This window comes from Zonotrichia albicollis, chromosome 4 (genome assembly GCF_047830755.1).
Source record: "Zonotrichia albicollis isolate bZonAlb1 chromosome 4, bZonAlb1.hap1, whole genome shotgun sequence".
NCBI lineage: Eukaryota > Metazoa > Chordata > Aves > Passeriformes > Passerellidae > Zonotrichia > Zonotrichia albicollis.
Genome location: NC_133822.1, coordinates 56,081,275 through 56,108,438, shown reverse-complemented (window position 1 = coordinate 56,108,438; position 27,164 = coordinate 56,081,275). Strand labels below are relative to the sequence as shown.

The following is a 27,164-nucleotide window of genomic DNA, read 5'->3' as shown; positions in this document are numbered from 1 at the left end:
CTGAGCTTCGCCCGCCCTTTGGGCGAGTGCAGCGCGCACGCCTGTGCCCGTGTGGCCGTGCCCGTATCCATCTGTGCCCGTGGCTGTGTGTCTGTCACTACGTGTGAGCGTGTCTCTGAGAGCAGCAGCCGGTGCCGCACACGCTCCCTGCAGAGCGCGGGGAGCTGTTCCACTGCAGGCATGTATCAGGGCCGCCGGGACGGCCGCGGACGGAGGGATGCCGAGCCCCCTTCGCCCGGCCCTGCTCACCTCCGCCCCTCCCGCTCTGCAGAGGCCCCTTTCCTCCCGCCCACCGCAGCCAGGGCTGCCGGCCGGTGCGCTCCTCCTCCCCGCGGCACTCCTCACGCCGCTTTCCGCGCACCGCTTCCAGCGCGGCTCATCTCCCGCGCCGGGGGCACCGGGCACACGGGGCACCGGGCACGGCGCCCCCGCTCCCGCTCGCTCCCCGCTCCGCCTCACGGCCCCGCTCCCGCGCGCTCCCGCTCGCTCGCGCGCGCACGAGTGACATCACCCCCGTCCAATCAGCCGCCGCCGCTCCCCGCGCCCGCTCGGCCCCGCTCGGCCCCGGCGGCCCCGCGCGCGGCCGGGGCGGGGGCGCGCGGGCGGCTGTCAGCCCTGCCGAGCGGGCAGGGACGCGCCGAGCCGAGCCGAGCCAGGCGCGCCGGCCGGGCAGCGCCGTCCGAGACGTGCCCGGTGCGCAGCGGAGGTGCGGGCGGCGCGGGGTGACAGCCCGGCCGTGCGGCGGCACTGCGCAGGTAGGGCAGGGCTCACACCGCAGCGGGCACCCCCCGTCCGCGCAGCGCAGCGGGGTCCCGCCTTCGAGCGGCACTGGCGGAGCGGCCCTGGGGAGCGGGCACCGCCCCGGCTGGGTCCCCTCAGCGGCGGGGAGTCTCAACTTTGCCGGTGCGGCCGGGGGAAGGCGGGGAGCTGGGGCAGGTGCGGGGCGGCGGGGCAGCCCAGAGCCCGCCACGGCCCAGGGTGGAACCCCTCCTTGGCGGCGGCCGGGGGCGGCGGCCCTTTCCCGGCCCTTTCCCTGAGCGGGGAGCGGAGCGGCAGGGGGAAGCCGCCCCCTCCCAGGGAGCCTGCCCGCTGGACGCGGGATTACTCGGCACCCCGGGCTGCCGAAAGTGGGCCGCCTGCCCCGGGTAATCCCCCGGCGATGGCTGTCCCCGCCGGTCGGGGGCTCGGGGGGGATGCCGGCTGCCGAGGGACCGGGATGCTGCCGCAGGGGACGCCTCGTGCGCGGTTCCTCCCCGTTTCCCACGGCGCACGGATGGATTTTGGCAGCGTGTGTAAAAACGCGTCCGTACCGTGGTCCTGCAGCGCATCATTTCAGCACCACGATCTGTGTGCCGGAGCAGCTGCAGCCTTGCGCCGTACGCTGCGTTTTGGGTGTGCTTAGTGGTGACGGGCTAAAAAGGGTGTTGGTTTTTGGTTTGGCTTTTTTTTTTTTTTTTTTTTTTTCCAGTGCACCTTCTTGCAGTAAAAAGGATAGCGTTTAACTCTGTTTTCCCCTTGTAAAATGCTAATAATGCCTTTTTTCAGTGCCGCGTTTCCGTAAATGTCAGTAATTGGGGGCGGCTGTAGTAACCTGCCGGTGAGGGCAGAAATGCCATTCCTGAGCTCCGCTAAAGGCACCTGGCAGGGCTGAGCCTGCACCTCGGTGAGCGGCTCTTCAGGAATTGCAGCTGCTCTGTGAAGCGCTGTTTAATTCTGCTTATGAAATCTACGGGAGATTATCTATGCAGTTAATCAACTATGCTCCATTTAGTAATGAAAGTAAAGTGTGACCTCGGAGCCGCGAATGTTTTCGAGTGTTACATTCTAGCATGGTCATAGTTATGTAACAATATTATAATAGAGTTATATTAAAGCACATTAAAAAGGGTTTGATAACGTTTTGAAAAATGAGCCATTATGTAATTACTAGGCTGTACGATTTAGGGAAAAATACGCCTTTAAAATGCAGCCACCTGTGCAGAGGTGGCGGTATCTTAAGAAGGAATTAACAATATGTTACTTAGTTTCACGCTTTTGTATAGAATTGTAAACCACTAAAAATCATCAGCACAGGCCTTGAAGTTATGCAAGACAGGGGAAAGCTTTCTGAAATAACTTGAAGTTATAAAAATTCTCAGGTTTTTTTCATCTACCATTAGTAACTTCTAAATGTCCTTGTAGTGCAAATACTGTACAGATCTCTGTGAAAATATGATCTTTGGTCCATGTTCTTCTATAAATGATAATGCACCAAAATTTCTTTAATAAGAACTTGCCCTAACATTTATGAAAGTTTTTGGTAGTATGAATCTTTTGTTTGGTCGTTTTCATTCAAATATATGTTATATGTTATCAGATGCTTAGGTTTTGTCTTTAGCAATAGTTGACATTATAAAAAAAATGGATCTTTTCTATCTCTAAATTTTGGAAAAATTAAAATAACCTAAGCTCAACACTTCTGTCCTGGTCCATATTTGTATTATCCATAATGCTGTTCTAAACTAGTAGGAGATTTCCAGTTTCACTTTTAAGTGGTGCTAAAATATAATGCAACCTCAACACAACTTCACGGTAATCCAAGAACCTACTTGATTTTATGGAATTTTAAATTGAGTGTCTGTCTTAAACACCTTTTGTAGAGGAATCCCACATTATTAAGGTATGGAATAAAGAGGTTTTAAGTGCCTTTTTGAGCCTGTACTTCTGGTACAGTCTTAATTACATGATCACATACTATTTTTTTTCCACAGGAATCCTGTCTTTCACTGCATGGGATAGATTGAGCTCACTTAAGAGAATCCAGTATTTTTCATTGATCATTGTGTGAGCCCATGATTTATTTATTCAGTGTTACTCAGCTCTGCTTTGAAGACAGAACTGATAACATCTGTGTGAGCTTTGCTAAAGTGCTTATCAGTATGTGATCAGAATGCCCTACAAAGCACTAGTGGTTTATCAAACACTACCTAAGGTGAGACAACACTTCTACAGATGGTGAAGAAAGGCACAAAGAGGGTAAAGTGAAAAGTATTTGCTCATTTTTCCTGTCCAGTCTGGAATTTCTACAGTTCTTGTAAATATGTTTGCTCAAGTTATACTTGCTACTGCTTTTTGTAACAGTCCTGGCTGCTCCACATCTGTGAGTGTATCTGCAGAGTGAATGGGGAAAAAGAGGAATTTACTGTCAATTACAAACTATGGAAGTTTTAGGTTAAATGGTTTGCTGCATGACAGGAAGGGGAATGAAGGAAACTACAATAGAGAGGGTGTTAGCCATTAAAGTCTTTGTGGCATATGACAGAGCCCCTGTCCCTTTTTCTTTCTGCAAGCTCAGTTCTTCAGTAGATAAAACAAGTCCTACCTGCCTTCAGTTCTCTATCATCTTCAGTGGCAAGGTAACTGAGTAAGGAGCACATGTCCACTTAAGTGTATTGTAAAATACCAAAACCACTCAAGGGAAGTTAATTATGGTTGCATAGACAACAGTTTGTCATTTTACACCTTCTGAGTGCTTGATTTAGTAACCTTAATAATGTTCTTTTGTGTTGTTTGTGAAGTAAAATATGCATACATGTCCCATAAATGTCCTTAAAACCTAGAAAATTCAATTTTAGGGAATTAAAAACAAACAATCAAAGAAGCCAACAAACAACAAACCAAGAAAATGCAGAAAAAATTCAATTCTCCAAGTAAATTTTTTATTGTTTTACTGTATTGGACCTACAGTGGTTACAAAGACAACAGGAAAATTTATTCCTTTGCAAAAAGCTCCTGAACTTTTACCACCATGAGTGATACTATAGGAGTGCACTCCCTTTCGTGTAGAGCAGAGGTAAAGCAGAATGGTGTCACTTGTAGTGCATTTGCTTGGGTAGTGGAAAAGTGGTGCAAGACTGAAGTCCTTTATACTGTAGACTTTAGAATGTGTTGAGGTGCATGAGGGCTCTTTTGCAGGACTTCTGCAAGCACAGTATTTTTCACTTCATCATTTATATGTATCCTAATGACAGTGCCTTTATTGTCCTGTAGCTGGTCTCAGTGTTTTAGGTATTCCTGGTCTTGACCATTCCAAATGTTGCTTTTGTATCTCACCCAGTCCTGGCTCCTTGCTTTTTTCCTGTCAGCTTTTCTTCAGTTTACTTTCCTTTATTCCTTGGAGCCTCCTCATCCTGATTTGCTATGTCAGCCCAGTCTAGTCTCCTTTCTGCAGTCTCCAGTCACTTTTTCTGTGCTTTTAGCAGACATTGGTCTCAATTTTTATTCTTCTTCAAAGACTGTAAGGTGGCTTTTGTTCTTCTCCACCGAAACAATGCAGTACTTTCTTCTTAGAAGTTGGTTGGACTTTGTTACATTTTCAGAGATAAATGAAAGAGCATAGAATAACTCAAAGCCTGTCTATGATGATGGCTTCAAGCCATAGTCACAAACATTTTTTGAAGAAAAATTATTGTGGTTTTCCTTTTTAAAAATTGAAGTCTTAAATTTTTTGATGTGATGTGTAAGTATATGTTTTATATGCATTGGCAGAAAGCAAGGACACACAGGGCACTTGGACAAATTTGTAAGTAGTAGTGAACTATAGAAATGCCAAGCAACCTCAATAGTCCTATTTATGCAGAGAAATCAGCCATTCTGACTGTAGCAGATTCTGTATTCTTACTTAACTCAGCTAAGTTTTGGAGGGTTCTGTGCTGGCACATAAAATAACGGATGATTTGGGTTTTGTTTGTATTCATACTAATTCCTCTCATTTTATCTCAAGGATTTGCTACAACCTCTTGAGACAAATACTTACAAAAAGATGATGTAAGCATCTCACTGAATTGAGATCTGGATAAAACTATTGGAGTTACCACTGCTCCATGGTAGTTTTGTTTACATAAGGTAGTCTTTTGGATGTGGTAAAATAGTATTTGCAATAACTTAGTAGCTTTTGTGCCTGAAATAAGGGACATGGTTGAGCTATGGTTAGCACTACAGATAGAATAATTAACATGATAAAGTATTTTAAAATGAAGGAATATAAATAAACGTATTTGACAAGTTCTTTGCCTTTATTTGCCTAATGTTTTTTATAATTGACATATAGTGGACAGATGATATGTTGGTGCCATGCAAATGAGTTAGCTTGGAGCACAGAGATCAGGATTTAGTCATGAGATAAGTGATCTTTTTTATAGCTTTATTGGAAACATCATGTTTTACTATAGACAATTCAATTTTCTCCAGTTCAGCAGGAGTTGAGTAGAAGCATTACTATTAGTTATTCCTAGTCAAGCCAATACACAGAGTTGTTAGACATGGACTTGAATTTACTGCTGCATTAGATTTGCATGAAATTGGTTTTCTTTTCCCTAAAATATGAGTAATACACTTCAGCTTACTAGCTGCTAAATTTAATTTGTTTGTAAAAATCAAAGAGAGATGTTTATATGTTCAGTCAAGCATTGGTTACTCAGAGTTGTGCCCTTTCTCTTCTTGAAAGATTTCAAGACTAAAAAGTAAAGCCCCCAGTAACCTGACCAAATGTCTTAGCTTTCAGCAGGAGATTGGGCTGCAAACCTCCTGACATCCCTAACAATATGAATTATCCTTTGACATCCCTTTTTCTGACTTGTCTTACAGCATGAAATATCCTATGAGGTTGTTCTGTAATTCTCAGGGAGTGAAGAGAGAAAGTCTATATACAGTCTGAACAGTACTTTCTGAACGGGAAAGGATAGCTGTGCCAACAGACAGAATACTCAATGTGTGCATGGAATAACGTTACAGACTGAATTCCCTTTATAGTTTTTATTGATAATTGTATTTAAATGCACTGCTAGATTTGCTGTGGATTAGTTAGGCTAGATGTTTTATTATAGCTCTGTTTTCAGGGAGATTATAGCAGGATTCAGTAGCTTTGTCAGTTAACACGTTGTAACAAGTTGTAGTTCTTCATCTTTAAGTTCATGGGAAAAAAGAATTGGGTCTATTAATTCAACTGTTCATTATAAAAATTGTGTTTTTCATACAAAATCTCATATTTAAAATCTAAATGCAAATATTTAAAACAAACACTGATGCTGCTAAGTGGAACAGGCTGTTCATGTTGTCTCAATGTTGTTCCTAGTTGTGGTGTTAATCGTGTAATTGTTCTAGGAAGGATCGGTGCTTACTCAATGAGGAGATAACGAGGTGCCTTGTCTTAACCAGAGGAATGGGACAACAGAACAGTGACTGGTTTGAACACATCAGATCCAGTGAGATGGGAAGTTTTGTGTTTTCCACCATCAGGACAGAAATCCATGTAATTTGAAGGTTTTGTGTACTGTAAAAACACTGATTTTTTTTTTTTTTTTTAGGCTCTGCTTATAATTCAGTTAATGTGTGGTGCAGTGGTGAATATGTAACTTTTTGAGAACTGTCTTGATTTTATGAATACCATAAATTAACCTTTCACATATAGTTTTGTGTTTCACTATGTCTTTACTTGAGGTTTTCCTGTTTAGGATTCATCAGAGCTTAGCAGAAATAAGCCAGTTTTTTTATTTCTTCTGTGAGAAAAGAGAAGCAGTCATATACCTCAGATATTTCTTCATGAAGACTTCCTTCCAGATATCTGTTTTTCCAGCTAGAATGCTTTCTTTGAAACTTGGAATAATGCTGACTTTGTTTTGATAAAGACAATCAGTTGTCCTGCCAACTACTCACTGATAAGATCTTAAATAAAGTTAAAAAGACATTATGTGTGTCTTGAGTTGTAGAGTAAGACTGTATTTTTCTTTACCAAGTATTATAAGCAAACTTGTAAAAGTGCCTAGAAGGATAACATAGCAGTTGATAAGGCTTGCTTTTTCTAGAAGTGCGAGCTCCCTGCTGTTACTAGTAGTACTTTAGAAAAAGCATTGGATTTTTCCATTATGATCATTTTTGAGCAAAGCAAAGAGAAAATAATTAAGATAAATGAGAAACAGCTGCTAGAAATACCACTTTTTTTTTGTTTTCTGAATGTCTTTTTCTGAAGATTAAGGTCATCTCTCCTTTGTTTATTGCCAGAAGCCCAGCTCCCCTTTCATCAGCAGTCTACAGTTCACTTCTTTTATAGAAATGAACTTTGGAATATTGAACAGTTTCCACTTCAGATTTTCATTATAAAGGAGCTCCCAGGGAGGCCAGCTGCTGTTGAAATAGATCTTGGGAAGCCAGGCATTCTGTAATGCTCCTTTTTTTGCCTTCTTGTTGTCACTTCCTGAACTCTCTTTACTCTGTGCTTTTATTATATCTTGTCCTTCTCACTTTTCTTGACCCTCAAATTTTTCAAAATTTTTTAACATGTTTTGAAGAAGTATCCAGTTCTGCCACTTAGACTAGGTGTAGCCATGATATGCCTGAAAAATGCATAAACAGGCCATCCCAATGGCAGAATTAGTCTGCAACTTGACGGTAATAGGTTGTTTTTGAACTAAAGGTAAAAGTTCAAGACTTACTGCACTTAAAAATTATGTATGATTTTTGTTTTGATTGCTTTAATTTCTTTCTTGACATAAGTACTGTGCAAGTTTTGTAAAACAAGCAAATAAAACCCAAACAAAATCCAAACAAAACCATTGAAAGATAATTATTGGAATGGTGCCAATGCTGACTTCCGTTCTAAACATCTGGGGTGATACTTACACTTTCTTGTTCAAACATTTCCTGTTTAGGTTTTGCATTAGGCCTTGTTAGATGGATTCTTTGGCTCCCTTGGTTGTGGGTTCTTTATTTAGCTGAAGTCTCTTTTTGGTCAGTGTAGGAATAAAGGTTTATTGTCAGAGTTTTAAGGGAATGCTGTATGAGATCTTAATTCCTTTACCTCATCATAGTAGTTCATTGCCTATTTCATTTCTTGGTGTTGATCTGCCCCATTCAAAAGAAGAGTTTTGCAAACGTTATTAATGCATTAACTGAAAAATGCATGTATGAGGTAAGTCCTATAACAACCAATTTACCTGATAATTCTTGTCTTTATAAAAAGAGGTTATATGTGTAAGTATATAGGCATTTAGATATTTCCTTTTAAGTAGCTGGTATTTATAAAATAAGAGTCTGGAAAGCACTGGCAAAACCTAATTAAAACTACTAAACAAATTCTTAATGGAAAAAAAACTTGACTGTCTTATTTGACACATTGACCTCATCCAGTCACTATTACATTAACATATTCATATACTCAAATATATCTGTATCTCTATACAAGATCTTTTCCCCCATGCACTCCTATTTATTTGAAGATAGTGAACTGAAGAAGAAAGTTAAATACTTTAACATTAATATTTTATTAAATACTCCCAAAAACAAAAGAGAACTAGATAATCTCAAGTAGGATGATTTTGAAGAACTGAGTTTAGAAGTTACTAATTCCATTATTAAAATGTCAGTGTAAAATCTACTTTTACTTAATTTCATTGTATTATTGAAATGAACAAGTACATTTACTTGGTAGAGGGTGCTTTTTATTCTTCTGGGGATCTTCTATCAATATGTGGAAAAAATGAGTCATTACTTAAGGAATTTCTTGGACTGAAGTATTTCTCCCTGTTTCTTCTCGGAAATTTCATGTTGACTATGGAACAGGACCAAGAACAATATAAATTCTCCCTCCGGGATAGTAGAGCAGATAATTGTTTTAAAATTCTAAACAGCTTTTTGTTTTTAAAGTGATGGTGATCTGTGTTTTATTTGCTAAGAATACTTGAGATAACTAAAGGGGTTTGAATGAAAAAGACATGATTGCAGTTTTATTACCAGCAATTTTTTGGTTCATTTATTATTAGGCTAGGTGATTCCAAAATATGATTTTGGGGCATAACGGAAAGTGGTATATGTGAGAAATGGGGTTAATTTGTGCTTAACTGTTTAGGTGAAACACAGAAAAAGACAAATTTGATTAAACCAAGTATTTTGTTGTTGTGAAAATGGGAGTTTTCTTATCTGCTGCACAGAATGGCAGAGATTGCTACAGAAACCTAAAGGCATAAAGAAAGTTTTGTATTTAAACAGCCTCAGGTTTGTAATAAAGCACAGCTGTTGCCACTTCCGCTCACATTCTTTTATAGAAATACATTCTGTGGGTTCTCTACAGACCAGCTGACCCAGTCTTAAATGTGGCTGAACCATAAAACCTGTTTTGTCTCATTTCTGTGAGATCTTATTTGAAGCATTCAAAAGATAAAAAGGCTTTTTTTTTTTTTTCAGAAGGTTTAAGTCCAGTCAAATGTGATGTTTGTATCTGCAGTTACAGCATCTTCATATAATCCAGACTTTGCCTATGCATATACTGGAAGGAAGCACAGAGTAGCTGCATAGGATTTAATTTTTTTATAAACTAGGACAAGTCTGAAAGAAATATACTTCAGTGCATTACCATATTCTTATGTATTACCTCAGTTTTATTTACGTTCATGTAGCAGGCTTTTGTGACCTACTAAATATTTTTAGCTGATCTTATCCTTGGCAGCGTTGTTAACATAGTATTTAAACTGACAGTGATTAGATAAAGCCTGCAAATAGTCACTAAGGTTTTCCATGTGTGTGTTGTTTGTTTTTTGGTTTTAAAAAGCATCAACAAACCAGTCCCCCAAAACCCAACAAATATCATGCACTCTGGTATGGCACTTGTACCACATGAGAAGAAAGGAGAGTGTGGGAGGGATGTATGTGGTTTTTTGGCCACTGTCAAAAAATTTCTAGAATATCACATAAACCAATGGATACAGGTCAGAATTTACTGTTCTGTCATTATTTAATACTACCAAAGCACCTACATATTTTATATAACAGAATTAATCAGCTTTCAGATATTCTTTCCAGATCAGCTTGAAAGAATACTGGATTAATATAAGGACAGTGAAGCATAGAGAGCACCTTGCAATGCAATTTCTATTCCAGCAGTTTAGTACCTGTTTTTAGACAGACGTTGTTAAGGTTAGCAGGCTTCTATGTAGAACAGTTTTCATACTTGTGGCTGTCTAAACTAAAGCACTCCAAACATTTAGGATATTCTTGGCCTATTTTTCAAGGACTGTCATGTTTACTGAGATATTAAACTTTTTTTTTATAAGTACTAAGTGCCTTTCTAAAAGGGTAAAGCATTTATTGTGTGGGTACTGGCTAGATACTGTGCTATTTAATGTGGTGTGCAAGCAGCCAAGGGGCAGTTATTTGGCATTTGTCTTGGACCCATTGTAATCTAAGATAATAAAATAATCTAAAAGGAAATATGGTTATATGTGTAGCTACTAAATTAAATTTTTGAAATTTTGGTGTACCAGCAAGGAAATTTCAGTTCAGCTTCATAAAACATTGGCAATCATTCCAAAGAGTCCAGGACCTAATTCTTGCCTGTCCTGGGAGAATCTATTGTTAAATATACATTTTCAGTATGTTTTTGCTTGTCAGTTATCTTCCTCATCTGAAAGCTTTGTCAGAACACAAAATTCAGAGTTAAAAATAGGTGAATTTAAATTTTTGTTAACTGTTAACATTATTCTGTTAACCTTTATCATCCAAGTTTGGGATTGGACTGAGCTGTCTGTTGAAGATGTTTACCATAGTATAGAATATCAATATTTAGGTGCTGAGAGTAACTTCACAGAACATAGACGCTTGTGCTGCCTCTAAACAATCCTTCAGGATGTTGCTAAGAACTTATGTAAAAAGTGTATTTATTTTTATTTTTTAATCTACAGGGTAATTTTATTGATTCTAACTTCATTATTCCTGTTCTATGGATCTTTATCTGGGAGTTTTTTAGTACATATAAAATAATGCCAGTGTGGGCATTAGGATGACATTTGAAAAATTACTCTTCCTGAAAAATAGCAAAATTTTCTGTTGCTGGATATATCAATTTGATACATTGTTTGTACCCATGCTTGCCTCCAAATTCGTAGCTCATTAAAACTTGAAAACCAGGCTTTCATCCTGGGTTGTTCTTTCATCTTCCCTGGAAGTTCTCTGGATGGGCTGAGAACTTCAGCAGATGTAATTCGCATCTCAGGATCGGGAGTGATGAGAAGCTGGGTCAGAGGAGGCAGTAGCCAACAAGGGCAAACACACATTTCTTAATTTGCCTAGCTGTTCTGTTTTCAGTCTGAAGTTGTTTGCATGAGTTTAAATTCACAACAACAATTTAAAACAGTCTGATTTTGCCCTGCTCTAGATTAGGACTGCTTATAAATTTGCTGACCATGTTTTCTCAGTGCAGTGAGATATAAAAGCAGAAATATTTGTTGCAGGCTTTTAGAAATACTCTCTTACCTTTTACAGACATTTGCAAGTAGTGTTTTGGTTAGATTTTTTAATGTGATTTAATTTGATTTTGTTAATTCTGACTGCAGAAGTGTATGAAAACATTACTGAGTCTCTTTTCTCTCTGTTGGTCTAGTGACAGTTGGCAGGTGCTGGCTCGCAGTGAGAGCTGTGAGTTGCACAGCTTGGTAATTGGCATTGAATTTGAGTAAGGAAATTGCCTCCTTCTCTTATGCTACAATACAGGCTTTCTAAGACAAGTTCTTTCTCTTTTCCTTTTCCTGAGAAAATCAGCCATTATTAAATTTTCTCAAAGAAAAAGGGCTTATATGTGGGCAGCATGAGGAAGAAGTACTTGCTCTCTGAATGACTTGTGTCACTAAGAGCCACCAGCTCAGTCTCACCTATATCTTTGAAAACCAGTCTAAGAATGTTTGGAAATTGAAGAGGGTGCTGTTTGGGAAAAACTTGAGGGGTACTTGAGTGAAATTAGTGGCAAAAGATTGCTGTACAAGGAAGAAAACTGTTTGTCAGTCTGCAGTTATAGAAAAAATGTCTCCTTTCCCTTTCATTAAAAATCAGATTTCTATACTGTGCATCTGAGAATATAATTCTTTACTCCTTCATTTTTCTTTTCTTTAATTTTTTTGTTAGTTTGGATTTTTTTTCTTTTTGTGTTGTTTTATTTTTTTAATGGAGCAACAGGGAGTTGTTTTGTGGGATATTACTGTTGAGAGATACTTTAAAGTGTATTTTGCTTTGAACAGCTATTGGAGATTGTGTCAGTGTGTATAGGTACAAAATCACAGTGTACTTAAAGCCAGAATTAGAGAATTCCTGTCCTTCTGTGGGGCTAGTGGAGTCTCTTCATGCATCAAACAGGACATCTGAGCTGATCATGTCTTGGAGTTTGTAGTACCTTTTCGTCATAGTGAAAGTGTGAAAAACCCATTTATTTGAATTCCTTTTCAGAGACAAGTTGTATAAAGAACAGAATTACATGTTGACAAAATACTTTGTTCTGCAGGTGTTGTAATGCATGTCAGGGTATACAGGAGATTAAGTCCTGATGTCATTTAGAGCATCCAGACATGCTTGTAAATTCTGTTTAAATATGCTTGTAAATTCTTTTTTCCCTGATAAGGGAGTGAGTAAGAGAGAGAGATTCCAGTGAAAATGTATTAGAACAACTTTTACCAATTAAGGTTTTACTGTGACTAGAGTAAGGCTATTATTAAAAGCAGATAGTTGCATGGTACATTGCTTGTCTTGTGCCACTGTTCCCACACCTGCAGGTGCACACTGTCACAGACCCTGTCACACACAGACACTGTCACATGCACCCTGTCACACACAGACCCTGTCACACACACAGACCCTGTCACACACACGCTGTCACACACACAGACACTGTCAGACATACACACACTGTCAGACATACACACACTGTCACACATACACACACTGTCACACACACAGCCTGTCACACACGCTGTCCCTCCCAGTGTCCCTGTTGGCTCCCAGGGAGCTTCTCTGGTGTGCCAGTGGCCCTGGGCAGGTGTCACAGGGTCCCTGAGGTCCCCCAGCAGCAGGGACAGTCCCGGTGTCCCTGCGGGTGCGCAGCTGCCACGGGCACCTGGGATGGGGACGGAGCTGCACAGCCTGGCTGGCACTGACCCGGCCTGGGGGCCTCACACACCTGCCACACGCTCTGGGGCTCATTTCATGTCATGAGAGGGCAACAGGAGAATAAATCTCTATAGCCTCTTAGTGTTTGCTAGACACCTTCTCAGCACACATGGTTCTCTTGCTAGTTTGCTCTTTTCTACTGACTTCATGTAGAGAAACAACCCTTGTACAGCTGCTACTGAATTGAAAAACTGCTGAATTGAAATGGGACGTCACTCACCTGTGAAATACTTTTCTCAATTTTCTTTCAATCTTCTTGTTATATTTGGAATTGAACTGTAATCAGTTTGAATTTTGAATTTTCATTTTGTATACTAATTTACTTCTGTGGAGGTTTTGTTATTTGTTCCACTGCAACCAAGTTCAATTCCATTTTCCAGTTGTTATGAAAATACTAACAAAAAAGTGTCACATCAAATGCATTTCATAACGATTTTATCTAACCTTTTAATGCAATTCCAACACAAATATATTTATTATAACTGAGTGAACTATTTCTGCAGAAGCAGACATCTTTATTTTAAGATTGTTCTAACTATACTGATCATGTAAGTTTCAGTATTTAGATTCAGTGTTTTTTGTTAGCCCAGCATGCACTCTGCGTTTGTAATGAGGGCAATATGGCACATCCCAAGCCATAAGGAAAAAGGAATGGCCCCCTTTCTGATCTGCATGGACCACATCCCTATTTTAAGCAGAGTCTGAGAGACTGCATCAAGCATCCTTAATATTCTTCAGCTCGAATTTCAAATTTAATTTCTTGCATGTGTTGGGAGGAGATATTGAGCTAGTTGCATTTGTCATTATATAAGATATATATATATATATATATATATATAATATTCGTCATTATATATATTTGTCATTATATATATTATATAATTTGTCATTATGTCCCTGCTTTTTGATGTTCCTGGGTACTTAGTATTTAATATATCCTTAGATATAGGCTGAATCATAGTGTGATATTTTAATTTAATTTCTAGATTTTTAATTACCTGAATATTTCATTTGGATCTGAAATGTCCCTTTGAGCATATTGGCTGCAGAGTGTTCACTTGATGGTTTCACTATATGGGGTTGTCAGTTTAAAGTGATGAATAGCTCAGTAAATCTGGAGTCATTCCATACTTCGTAGCTTTACAGTGAAGTGGGAATCCCATCAATTCATACAAAAATCTAGTTTAGTGATTCTTTTGGAATCACTAGAATGTATTTTTAAATGGCATATTAATATCTCTGAATCTAGCATTATTTTTTTAAGAACCTGCAAGTAAATTAGACATCTAGATTTAATGAAAATTAAATAAAGCTGTATTCTCTCAGGGATATAATATTTGTGTCTTATTTTGTGATTTTTTTGTTGTTTTTTGTTGTTTTTTCTGAGTGATTATGTTAATGTAGCTAAATAATTTGAATTTGTCACCACTCTTAATATGCATATGTTATAAATACGTATTTGAATACTTTGGGAAAAACACCCTGATCCTGCAACTACTGTCTGAACAGTGCAAATCTCAACGGTCCTTTAATAGCAAGTTCCCTTAAACTATATGCCAGTGTCATTTATCTCCTTTCAGCTGCCTCTGTAGCTGAGTTTAGCTCACAGACATGCAGAGTCTCAGCACATAATCCCCTAAAGACAGTGCTTGTATTTGTTATCTTTCTAGGCACAGTGTTTTATCTCCTGTGAACCCATTTGATACGGGTTTCTGGTCCTTGTATGGGTGATATACCAAATAATGCCCTTGTAGATGTTTGCATGGAGAATTGTGAGCATGCTGTTTTTGTTGATGTCCTGTATTTTAGACCAATTTTTTCCCTTTTTCCCCCCAGTACTTGAAACTATGAAAAGGTGTAAGCACAGCAAAAAGTAGAGCAAAGTTTGAATAATTATCATAGATGCAAAGGAGGAGGAAATATACTGAATTTCATTGCCTGATGACAGGAAGATCTATTTCAGTTTAAATTAATAGGTAATGCTGCAGGGGATTTTTGTTTTGTTTCGGGGTGGGGTTTTTTGCATAGTGGTAGTTTTAGAATGCTTATTATGTTTAATTTGGAGCAAGTTTTATGTTCCTTTTGGGGATTTTTTTTTTTTTTGGGGATTTTTTTTTTGATAGCTGTTCAGACAGCTATCAAAAATATTCTCTGTTGATGCATTCAGACAGATGGTTGTCCCGTACAGTATGTGCAAGGATGTTCTTTTCTCAGGGACTAAACTTCAGCTTTGACTGTTAAGATTTTGGGATTATGTTCATTTTGCCTCTCGGATTCAGATGCTCATGTAGTCCCTGGAGAGAAGTCTTCTGGTTATCGCTAGAGGCAGTAAATGAAATCTGTAAAATGGAAGAAGTAGGTCATGGTTTATCTTCTGGTTTTGGGTTTATCACCAAGTAGAGCCATAGAAAATTCAATGCATATTGGAACCTCAGGTCATCATTTTTTGATACTGATACTGTCATGAGGAGGAGTTTGACAGGTCACTGATTAAGTATTTGCATGATTGGATTTCATGAGAAAAGAGATGATGATGATGTTTTAACTTGAATTTCCAGTCAAATAGAAGTGAGGGTTGCCTTTGAATTTTCTCCCATCATGTTGATGTTAAACTGATTTATTTGTCTGTGAAAAATTTGCTTTCTATTAAAGATCACCTTTTTAATGAGTAGGTAAATACTAGGAAAAATACATTAGAAATCACTTAAGAAAGCTGCCACTTTTTACAACTTATTACAGCATAAGAGACCACATTTAGAGATCTCTTACAGAAGAGAAAAACCATCTCCAGACTACTGAAATGATCCCCTGGTAGAGATTTTTTGTTTATTTGTTGGTACAAATAAATGTGAGTGAGCCATCTGAACAACCAGCAGTCTAGAAGTCCTGAGGCACAAAGCATGAGTCAAAGCAGATGCATTGTGGAGTTATTAAAATATTTTATTTAAATTTTACATTCCTTTTAAGTATTTGTGTGGAAGATGTGGAAATGTTTTCAAACTTTTTTTTTTTTTTAAATGGGAATGTGATAGGTGTCTTATTTCAGCTCCTTAGAAATATTTCTGTCCTACTGAGAAACTAAATTCTGTTTACAGACTGTGTTTGTGAGTTCTTGTAGAATTTAGTAAGAAGTATTATAAAATTGTCTAGAAAAACATTAATAAAAACTAGTTGACAAAAAAAAATATAATGAGTTATTCCCATCTTTGTCATAGTGATATTTTAAGATTTCTCTTTAATTTAGGAAGACAAAAGTGTAAGGAAAAGATGATCAGAGTAGTATTTTACATATATGTTTCACATACTAAATTTTTTAGGTATACAAAAGATAGTAGTTATACATTTACTAATTTTAGATAAATTTGAATATATATTATTAATGACTCCAAAATGTAAGTTATTCCAGGTATTATAATTTAGAACTTTTAAGTATTTTGATTTGGTGTTCACCTGCTAATGCAGATAACAGTCATACATAAATGGATGTATTTTCAACAGATTATATTTTCATTGAGCAATGAGAGAATTTACTAATATGCACTGGGTTTTTATGGCCAGGTTTTAGCAGTGAGGGGCTACAGGGCTGGTTCCTGTGAGAAGCTACCAGAAATCTCCTCTGTGTCTATCAGATCCAGTGCCAAGTGGCTCCAGGACAGACCTGCCAGTGGCCATGACCAAGCCCACCAGCGACTCTTCATTACCCATCTCTGACTTGACTGCTAATAGATTAAGCTGATTCCCCTAAGCTGAGCCTGTTTTTCCTGTGATAGTAATTAGTGAATGATTGCTCCCTTACGTTTTTCCATGAGCCTTACATTCTGTTTTCTCACCTCTGTCCAGCTGAGGAGGGGACAGGGTCAACCCACCACATAAACTATCTTCAACCAGCTAATTTTCTGTCTAAACATCCAAAGTGATCTTAGAATTAAAAGACAATAATATAAGGTAAGCTTGTTTGAGTTGGAAAAAAAAAGTGTTTGGTTCTTGTGGGAGATTTTTTGGTTTTTGTTTTGGAGATTTGTTTGTTTTTGTTTCATTGGGGTTTATAGTGATTTATTTTTGTTGTGGTGTTTTTTTGTTTTTAAAAAGACTTCTGCATACTTCTTATCCTGTATTCCAGCAGACATAGCAAGCAAACACAGATAACTCCTGTGTTCTGAAGACAGTGGGTTTGTATTCTTGTTGTTGGTTTTCTTCATTTACATTTTTTGGATATGTGTATCTGAGTTACCACTTTATGCTTGTTATGAAAGTATTATTTTGTCATGCTTTTAAGCCAGAAGTTATTTTAGTTACTAGAATTTATTTATTGCAGTATTAGTGTCCTGGTTACAGCAGACAAATGGATGTAAGTTTGGTATTTTTATCAGACATAAATGGCAAGAGTTAAAAATACACATGCTTCCTAATAAAACTCTGAGCATGTCAGTATGATAGCATGCTTTGCTTTGAACTGACCTGCTGTTTTGAATAGTTGGGAAAAATGATCCCTTAATATAATTTGCTTTTTTTAAAAATAAAAAATTGGATTATGGGGTAAAATCTCATGTTACTGACATTTTCATTTCCTCTTCAGTCTAAGAGTATTTATGATTTGTAGTTATATGATTTCTGTTTCATAATGTAAGCTGTTGATCTGCCTCAAAAAATGGAAGAGTGCAGACTCTGCAGTGGTTTGTTAAATGCTGTTCCACCACAGACAACTGTCAACAACTGGCTTTAAAATATAACCCTGTTTTCTGGCCTTTCTTGTAGAGTATTTGATGAATCAGTTTTTCCATGTTTTCTTCAGGAAGCTTTTAACCTGAGATTCAGCCTGTCTTTTTTGATCTGCTCTAAGGCACCAGTAAATAGCTTGGACCTGCCTCTTGCCCCGTTGGTAATTCAGGCTATGGGAGGCTACGAGAAAGCTTTCAAGAGATGAGATTAAATCTGGGAGGTGTTTCAGGAGAGGGCACTTCAGGGGCTTTGTTCTTCAGGAAGATGCCTGTGGGATCTACATTTTGCTATAGGAGAGCATAGGGCATATTCCTGGGAAGCTGCTTTAATCTAACATTAAATGAAAGTTTTTCATCTTCAAAGTAGAGTACTTTAATACTTGTGGAAGTTTCAGCTCCTTCAAATGCACCATAAAGCACGTCCTTATAAAAATGGTTGTGTTTTGGTTTTATTAAATATCCTATGTGAGCATAGCATGCTGTTTGGTTCATTCCTGAGTTGTGGTATGTAAACTTTATGCCTTGGCTCCTTCCAGTCGTTCCCTCTGTATGCAGGCTGGCTGGCTGGACTGCAGGGAAGAGGTGCCCAAGCAGGGTGGCCAGGCTGTCAGAGAAACACCAACTACATCTCTGCTCCTATGTGATGCCAAGTGTTTCTTACATGGAATTGCTTCTATTCTTTCAAATTTGTTTCCCTTTCATTATAATGATCTCGTTCAGATGAAATGAATCTTAACTTGCATGCACCTATTTCCAATTATGGGGTTTTGGGAGGAAATTGAGTGTAAGGGGGTGCAAAGTTAGATACTCAGGCCATGTGGATTTGCCTGACTTTTCCCCTCTGGTCTCAGTGGGCTCAGCCTCTCTCAAGGTTAGAGCGTACACATCCTTGAATTTCCTGTGCTGTGAGCAACAGATAACCAACACTGTTCCAATGGCAGCTTTCCAGTAGTACCATGAAAGAAAAAGTCCTTCAGGGTGAAAACTCTTCTAATGGTTGCCATGGAAACAGAGAACTGCATGATTATGTGGATTAATATCTCAGCTACATGTAAATGTTCTCCAACCTTCTCTGCCTTATCATTTAGGAGAAACATTGGTTCTCTCACCATTGTTGCTTAGATTTGGGCCAAACCTTTAATGCAGAAAAATAGCTATCTATTTAAATAAATGGTTTGATGTTAGTCCTGCTGGCTCTTCATGAATTTAGTAGACAGCATTGTTTTTCTGTTGTTGTTGCATAAGGTGCATTTTGTAGTTTAATTTAATACAATCAATGCTTCAAATACTGTACTAATATTCAGGGGATATCACTACCTTTTTTCCTGTCATTGCCCCTGTGACATTCCTGGTAAAAACATTCCTCAAGAATATTCCAGAGGATCTGTAAAGCAGGAGTTACAGACGAATTGATCATAATTGCCTCAGTGTGCTGCTTGTTATTACTGGAGGCAAATTATTCCAGTGCATTCTGGCCAGGTAGATGAGTCACCGTGCCGTGTTGGAATGTCAAATTCTTCTATCCAAGAGAAAATTAACTTTTGTTTTTAAATGTCATGTTAAACTTGACTTAATGTCTACTGGTTTATCTATAATAAAAGTAGCAACAATTTCAATTTTTAATTACACCAAATTTAATTTTTTTAAAATGCTGTATAACTTCATGACCACTAGCAGCATAGTTACTGATCTTTTAAATGTCTTCATTTCTGTGAAAGCACTAACATGAATGTAACCTTCTAAAGGTAATTTTAGTCGGATCAATTTCTGTGTGGAACAAGATTCTAATATTATATTTTTATTTCATTCTGATGGAGGAATTTTCACTTTGTTTAATAGCAGTGTAAAGGTACTCTTATCCTGAAAGAAAAAAATGCATAAAAAGATCATCTCTATTCTTATTTTTCCTATATAAATTTTGCTTTATAATTGGATTTATTTATTTATATGCTGTCTGGATTTACACTGAAGATTGCAGTGTTTCCATTGGTTCTGCCAGCTCTTGGCCTGTGCACCCCTCTCCAACAAGATCCTTGTGAGTGAGTCTTTGTGGTTTGGTGCATAATTTGGATTAAAGTTGAAAGAAATTACTTCAAGAATCATATCAATTTATTCGTTTATTTTGCTTTGCTAGTACCTGAAAACATATCTGAAGTCCTGTTATACTTATTAGTTCTAATATTCTTCCTGGTTTTGGGTTTTACTGTGGAAAGACCAAAAGGACTGTGTGTTGTGTTTGAAGTTACATATTTTAATTAGAAATTTATTCTCTTGTAACAATGTGACTGTGGATGGAAGTTAATGTTTACAAAGAAGGTAGTCTGGGCCAGACAACAAGCTCCTTTTTATCTTGAGAACAATTACATATGGCAGTGGAGTGTACACAGAGCACAATGACTTCAGTGTGGGCGTCCAGATGTGTTGATATGGTTCTAGATATCTCTATACATCTGGAGACGAACTAGAGATATATATTTCTTAGTTGACAACATTCATTATTTGTAATGACATTGTAGTCAGTAATTCAAATGTTAGCTGCTTTTTCTTATGAACTAAGAATTCATGCTGTCACTCGTATGTGTGTATTCATGTATGCATGTTGTACAAAAATTGCATGCTTATTGTCTCCAGATGCTGTCTAGCTTTAAGGCAATCAGCACTGTCAGCCAGAGCATTTCCATTTTCAAGTGTGGTGACTCTACTAAGGCAAGGTGGATGCCAAACAAAGTCAGTGTCAATATGCTGAGACCACACTGAGATACTTTTCAAAATTTTAATGGGCTTTATAGGTAAAGAACATCTTAAATTCTGTGTGGTTAGACTTGCTGCAGATCTGAAATTGTGTGTGCAGCTCCTCTAATGAACACAAAAAGGTGAGCCTTTGAATATTACCAATGAGATTAGACAAAACTCTGAGACCAAAGAAAAATATGAGTTTTTAAATGGAAGAAAAAATTAAGTTTCACAAGTAGCATCTAGACATTTAGACTCAAGGTGCTATCAATGCTCAGTTAGAATCACAAACTGTTAACTACAGGATTTTTGGAATACTGGTTCTGCCTAATGTGTAAATGTGTAGAAGTAATATTCAGTCTTCATACCTCTTGCTGGAAATAATCTTAGGAACACTTGATTTGTAACTGTACAATGTTAGTCAAGAGGGCTATGTTTAGCTGCTTTTCCTGCTAACTTGTTGGAAGGGCTTCTTGCTGGGACATGCAGAAACAATCCTGAGCATAGTTCAGGAGCTAACATGGTCCCAAACCATTTCCCAGGAGAGTTTGTGTCTGCTTGGCTCTATTGTATAAGGTGGCAATAGTGTGGAAATGGCAGTGGAACTCTATGTCAGGTAATATGGTTTAGAGCATCTTTAATTTCTAGACTGGACACAGCTATATAATACAGATTAACCTGAAGACCATACAAAATTTTTAAAAATTCCAAGTATTGCATGCATTGTCCAGATATTTAGCAGAAGTGACATGTTTATGAAGGTCTTTAAAATGTGATTTTGTCGCTGTTTTTTTTTCCATCCCTCAGAACAGTATGTTTAATTTTCTGTTCTTTCAGTCTGAAAAGCTTCTATTGGTAACTAGGCTCTATATTATTCTACAGAAGGCTTTTCTCTGGGTTTATTGCCTTATAAATGTGTATGTAATATAATGGGCCATCTGTGATTGCTTCAAGTTAATGCCTGAGACAGAGAAATATTTTCTCTATTTCCAGACAAAATGCGTGAGCCTGGTACTGTGGATTCATCTGTGCCAACAACCTGCTAATCACATTTTTCTTTGGGATTTTGTTCTGAAAATGTGGAAAGTTGTAGTGACTCACTATGGATTGACAGATGACACTAGCAGTAATCTTTCCCAAGGCAGATCTTCCTGTGAATAGGATAATTTGTTTTCTGATTCAAGAGGAAGAAGTGGTTTTGAGAAAGAAAGTTTCTGAGTTGTACTTGTGCTTCTGACCTAATCACCTCTTTAATTACTCAGTGACACTGCTGAAGTGATTTAGAGGCTCATGGCAAATAATGGAGCGTGGTATCAAAGCATGTGACACACTCAAATCCATATCACACAAATAGTCATGTCAACAACTTGAGCTGAGTAGTAGAGTTCCAGCACCAGGAGAACTGCAGTGCTTACAAGGAATCACTTCAAGAGTAGTCCTTCATGAAAAAAAGATGTGATAGTTGATTTAAGAGATGCTATCCAAGGATGAAGAGGGTAGCATAGCAGATCTAACTACACTGATCATGTCACTTTCAGAATGTAGATTCAGTATGTTTGTTGGCCAAGCATACACTCTGCATTTGTAATGAGGGCAAAATGGCACATCCCCAGCTATGATGGAAGAGGAAAGGCCACCTTCTGATCTGCACGGACCACATCTCTATTTTCAGCACAGTCTGAGAGACTGCATCAAGCATCCTTAATATTCTCCAGCTTGAGTGGAGTGTAATTCACTGAACACATGCTGGTCATAAGATTTGTTTGTGGATAAAATAGGGTTGCTCTTAGTAGTTTAATTCCACTTCAATCTCTTGTTCTTCCCTTCATGGCCCCACTGCCCCCTTCCCTCAATTCTCTAATTCAGTAATTCAGTTAGTTATTTCAAGGTCTGTTATTCATTCTGCTTATGGCTCCTAGAGAACTACAGGTGGTGATTCTTTTGATTTAGGAAGTTTGTCATCCTTGTTTTGGGAAAAAAATTCAATACAAACTCAGTCCCATGGAAACTCAGGACAATATAGTGCATAACAACAGGTGCCTTTTCTACGGTCAGAAACATTACTGTTAGCACTGATAAACCTGCATGACCTAAGTTTAAATTCACTTAATTGGATTAATTGCTAAGGAGACAGTCTAGGAGAATGGGGCTCAACAATAGCTGCAAAATATGCCTGTGCTTCTGAAAAAATTCTTGAGCAATTATCCAACAATTTCTTCCATGTTACCACACTGATGTAACTGTCAACAAGTAAGTATGCTGCAATTATGATTTTGCCCAGATAATGTAAATAGTTTTATAAATGGTACCATAAAATAAAAACATTAGTTTGTTATGAAAGAATGTCTTTTAGCAAAAGCAGATTGGCACTGGTTTTGCCATGAACTAACACTTCTGTTTTGTTTTAATCTCCAGCATAGTAACTGCAGTAACTGGGACAGAGCCACACAGAGGTCTTGGTGGCATACTCTCATATTAAGGAGGAGACAAGTACTGTTAAATTGTCAGAATTTTGCCTAAGAAAAATTATGGGGAAGCTAAAAATTAACATTTTTGGATAACAAGGTTCCAGGCTTTGCTGTTAGTTCATGCAAGCCTCACCCACTAACTGACACCTCTCCATTGTGTATCTGTGGAGTGATGTTACTCTTTTTTCCTGTTCAGTTCAGGGTGAATAATTCCCATATCCCATTAAACTGTTCACCTGTGTTGTGAATTGTACAAATTAGATGTTCATTTGAAAGCAGTGTCAGCATACAAGTATCATAAAGTAGGTCACACTAACTTTTACACTTTTTTAAGGTAAAATTATACTCTAAGACAATGACCTTGAAGCAAATGTTTGAGCAAAAACTACTCAGAAAGGCCTAATTTAACTGGTACTAAAGAAAAAAAAATGTATTTTAGTCTTGGGGAAATTGCTTCAGAATGTAACATTTATTTTAAGTGAACGCACTATCATTTAAAACAGATGAAAGACTAGGTGTGCTCATGGAGATTCCCTCAAGGTCCTTAAAATAAACCATTTGCTAACAACAGATGAAGAATTAAAAATGGTGGGAAATGCAAGGAGGATAAAAACCAACATAGGCAGCAATGATGGGTGTTCTTAGTGTATTAGTTCCTGTTAATTTCATCACTAATTGTACTAGATACCCTGCTTTATTGGTGAAGTCTCAATATTTGATTATTTTGTGAACTGGTTGATGTTTATTGTGCCTTCTGAATTAGGAAGAGGTGTCATAAAAAACCTTAGCCTTGCTATGCATTTAATTTGTGTACCATTCATTGGTGTTCCTGCAGAGCTAAATGTCGTAGTAAAGAGGAACATTACATTACTTAGTAAGGTATTTCAGAGGGATATGTGCTAAAAATGAAACTTATAAGTGGCAGTAGTTTGCTTTTCTTAGTAGTTCTAAATGTGTAAAATATAGAAGACAACTTCAAGCCTATACTTGAATAGGATTTATTTTAGTAGTGTTACTTACAGTCTGCATCATCAGGGGGACTCTTTCAGTTATTTCTTTCAGAACTGGATCAAGCCCAATAATGACTGAACCACTTACAATCTCCCAACACTTTAATTGTCAATTATCTCATTCTTTATGTGGCCTTCAGTCTTCACTGGCAGGGGAGTAGTGGTTAATCCTTCCAGAGATAGGATTTTCCAGTGTGTTGCATGCAGCAGTCATGGCACAGCATGGCTCTCAGAGGACTCTGTGACATTTGTTTGCAAGCAGTAATAAAACTGTCCATTGTAGTTTTGCTGACAATCAGCAGCGTGATTATGGATTTATCTGGTACTGTAGAAATGTGTGGCACATTGACAGCTGCAAAAATGATTTAATTTTGGTTCCATACAAGTATGCAGCTAAGTGCTTAGTAATAAAGCAACATTTATAAAGTAAATATTATGATGACTTAATGCACACACAAAAGTGTAATTCATGTTTCTTGGAAATGAATGATGAAGCAGGAATTCTATCACATGAGAAAAAACAATAGAAAATTATAAGATACAGGTACATGAGTATGACTAATGCTTTTCTTGATTGAATACAATTTGAAGTTTGCTAATCCTGTGAAAATGTGGTTGTTTCCTTCAACTAAATAAATCTTCATTAATTGCATTTAATACTCCATAAATCCATTGAATGAAAGAGCCTTAGGATTTCCTTAACAGAGAGGAAATACAATGTGTTGTGTTGAAATGTTACTATTACTTTAAAAGCAGTAATCCTAAAGTTATTGTGAAAGTAAGTAATAGAATCAGCACAGTTAACACAAAAACCGTGTGTACATGTACAGGAGTATGTTCATGTGAACATGTAAAAGCATGGATTAGAAAAAGGAGACCTTTTAGCTCCATAGAATCACAGAATATTCTGAGTTGGAAGGGAACCACAAGGATCATTGAGTCCAGCTCTCTCTACAAGTGTCTGTGAAAGCCTATATTGTGAAAGCATATGAGAAGTCTCCAAATTAATTTGTTAATCATAATTAATAAAATGCTACTTTTATTAAGAAATTATGTTAGTGCTTTGTTTAGTTCTTGCACATACATTCCAAAGCAAAATGAATTTTTTTATTACTGTGAAAGATCTGAAGGCATACAGCTCATACAAAAATACTTCGTGGTCTAGCAAAAACACCTTGCATTGACTGACTTCAGATCAATTTATTTGGTTTATAAAGAGGACTTGATCAAAGATTGTGAGTACCTGCACTAGGAAGAGAAAGCTACTGTTAGAGAGCCCTTTAATTTGACAAAATGCAGCAGGGCTGTAAAGCTTGAATTTGAAAATGCAAGAAACTCCAGTAAAGTACAGTAAAAATTTTTTTTTTTTTAAGAGAAGCGTTATTTACTCTTAAATTAACCTTAACCAAGATGGACTATTTCATAAAATCTGTGTGTTAGTGTTTTCAAAAGTCAGGAGATCTTGATGCAAGAATTACTGTTGGTAGTTGGCGGTATGCATTATACATGTATATACTAAACTCTTACTATGGCCATTTTGATCATAGAGACCTTTTGTAGTGCGTGTCCTAGTGGTCCTGTCATTGCTTAGTTTTGCTGTTATAGAAAGCTAAAAGTATTTTTTGTGGCTTAGTATCTTTAAGTTTTAACTACATTGTGTATCAGCAAGAATCCCTCTCTCTGGCATATATGGCTTTTCATAATATATTATGGGAGCTTATTGGCAAAGAAAATTACAGTAGTAGTATGTTGCTTTGTATCTGGGATATACAGGCAAAAGAACTAAACTTGGATTTGTGGTAATGTTAGTCCAAACAGAAAACCAGTTTTGGAAAAACTAATTTCTCAAAAGCATAAAGTGTATGTAAAACATTTCATGTAATCAATGTAATTAATTTAATCTATACTATATGAAAACAAACCTAATACCTAACAGCCTAGGTTTTTTTTAAGTGAAGTAGTTTCAAATTCATGATAATGTTGTCTTACTTTACAACATTTTCATTGTTTATTTGTCATAAAGTGATGTGATCAGTTTCTTTCCATATGATGTGTAATAAATATTGGCAAAATCTCTAAGATCCTTAGATGATAGACACTACAGAAGTATAGAGATGAAGAGTGAGATAGAGGTACAGCTCAAAATTTGTATGGAGAGAGATTTTATATCCAAGATTGTTCAGGAAACCACTTCATTAAAACGATTTCTCAATTTTCTTTCTATTGGAAATTTTCCAGTAGTTAAACAGTGACAAAGTATGCAACATCCCAGCATAGTACCATATGTGTGACACACAGTTCTTTCATAGTAGCCAGACAAAGCCTCTAACCCATATTATTTAGTGTTTTTCTTGGTGTGATGTTACAATTAACAATGAATTGTAGCAGCTCATGAGAAGTTTTCAAAATAGAATCAGGTGAATTAATGAATTTCACCCAAGTTCTTGGAAGAACATTAGAGTGCTTTAGACTTCAACCACCTAATTCAGTAATCTAATAAGCAGGAAAAGCCTTTATACTGAAATATTACTAAGCTACATGAATTCCAATCAAGTTACTCTTATGTTGCAGTTATGAATTTACTTGACTGATTAAAAATGCCTTCTCCAGTGTTCATTTATCTCCTGTTTTCCATGCCTATTAAATATTTTCATATGCTTGATTGCTTGAGAGTTTCAGTCAAGTACCTTCAGATCTGTATTCCCTTTCCTTTTAGACATACCCTTGTTCATTAAATTCGATCTCTTCAGAATGATATTCCAGAAACAGGTTGGAAACAAATTATGTTAACTCCCTGGAAATGTTGTGAAGTATTTTTACCCCATCCAACTGGGGAAGTGAGAAAAGATTACTTCCATAGTTATACACAGATTCCTTTCCATAATTAGTTCCCTCAGATCATTTTATTTTCCTCTTGAAGGCAAAATTGAGTTGTGTCAGCTGAGTCTGAAATGCAAAGAATTTTCTTTTCGGTAGAAGCTGAGAAAATCTGGACAGTGTCCACAGCATGGAGCCATTGCTGCTGTCTTTCTGTTGCTTGTGGCAGCCCTGCTCCTCTGCAGCTCTGTCTTCAGGCCTTGGGAAGTGTGGGGAAGTCTGGGATGTTTTTGTGATCCCTCAGAATGCTTCCTTAAATAATTTCCTAATACTTATCTAACCCAATTGAGGCATCTAAAAGGTAGATATTTATGTCTGAGTTAATCACTCAGGAGGAGTAGACATATTCTTCACTTCTCTGAAAATGATGTGAATGTAAGTGCCTGTGACCCATGTAT

The 27,164-nt window shown here is 37.8% G+C and overlaps 1 protein-coding gene across 1 annotated transcript in view; it reads left to right on the top strand.

The window, feature by feature from the left end:
- The first annotated feature begins 520 nt into the window (after positions 1–520).
- The window catches only part of CNTN1 (contactin 1), a 205,934-nt gene continuing 179,290 nt past the window's right edge, over positions 521–27,164 (top strand). Inside the window, exon 1 of the mRNA XM_005480521.4 lies at positions 521–755. The gene's annotated coding sequence lies outside the window, so the exon portion shown is untranslated. The remainder of the gene's footprint in view (positions 756–27,164) is intronic.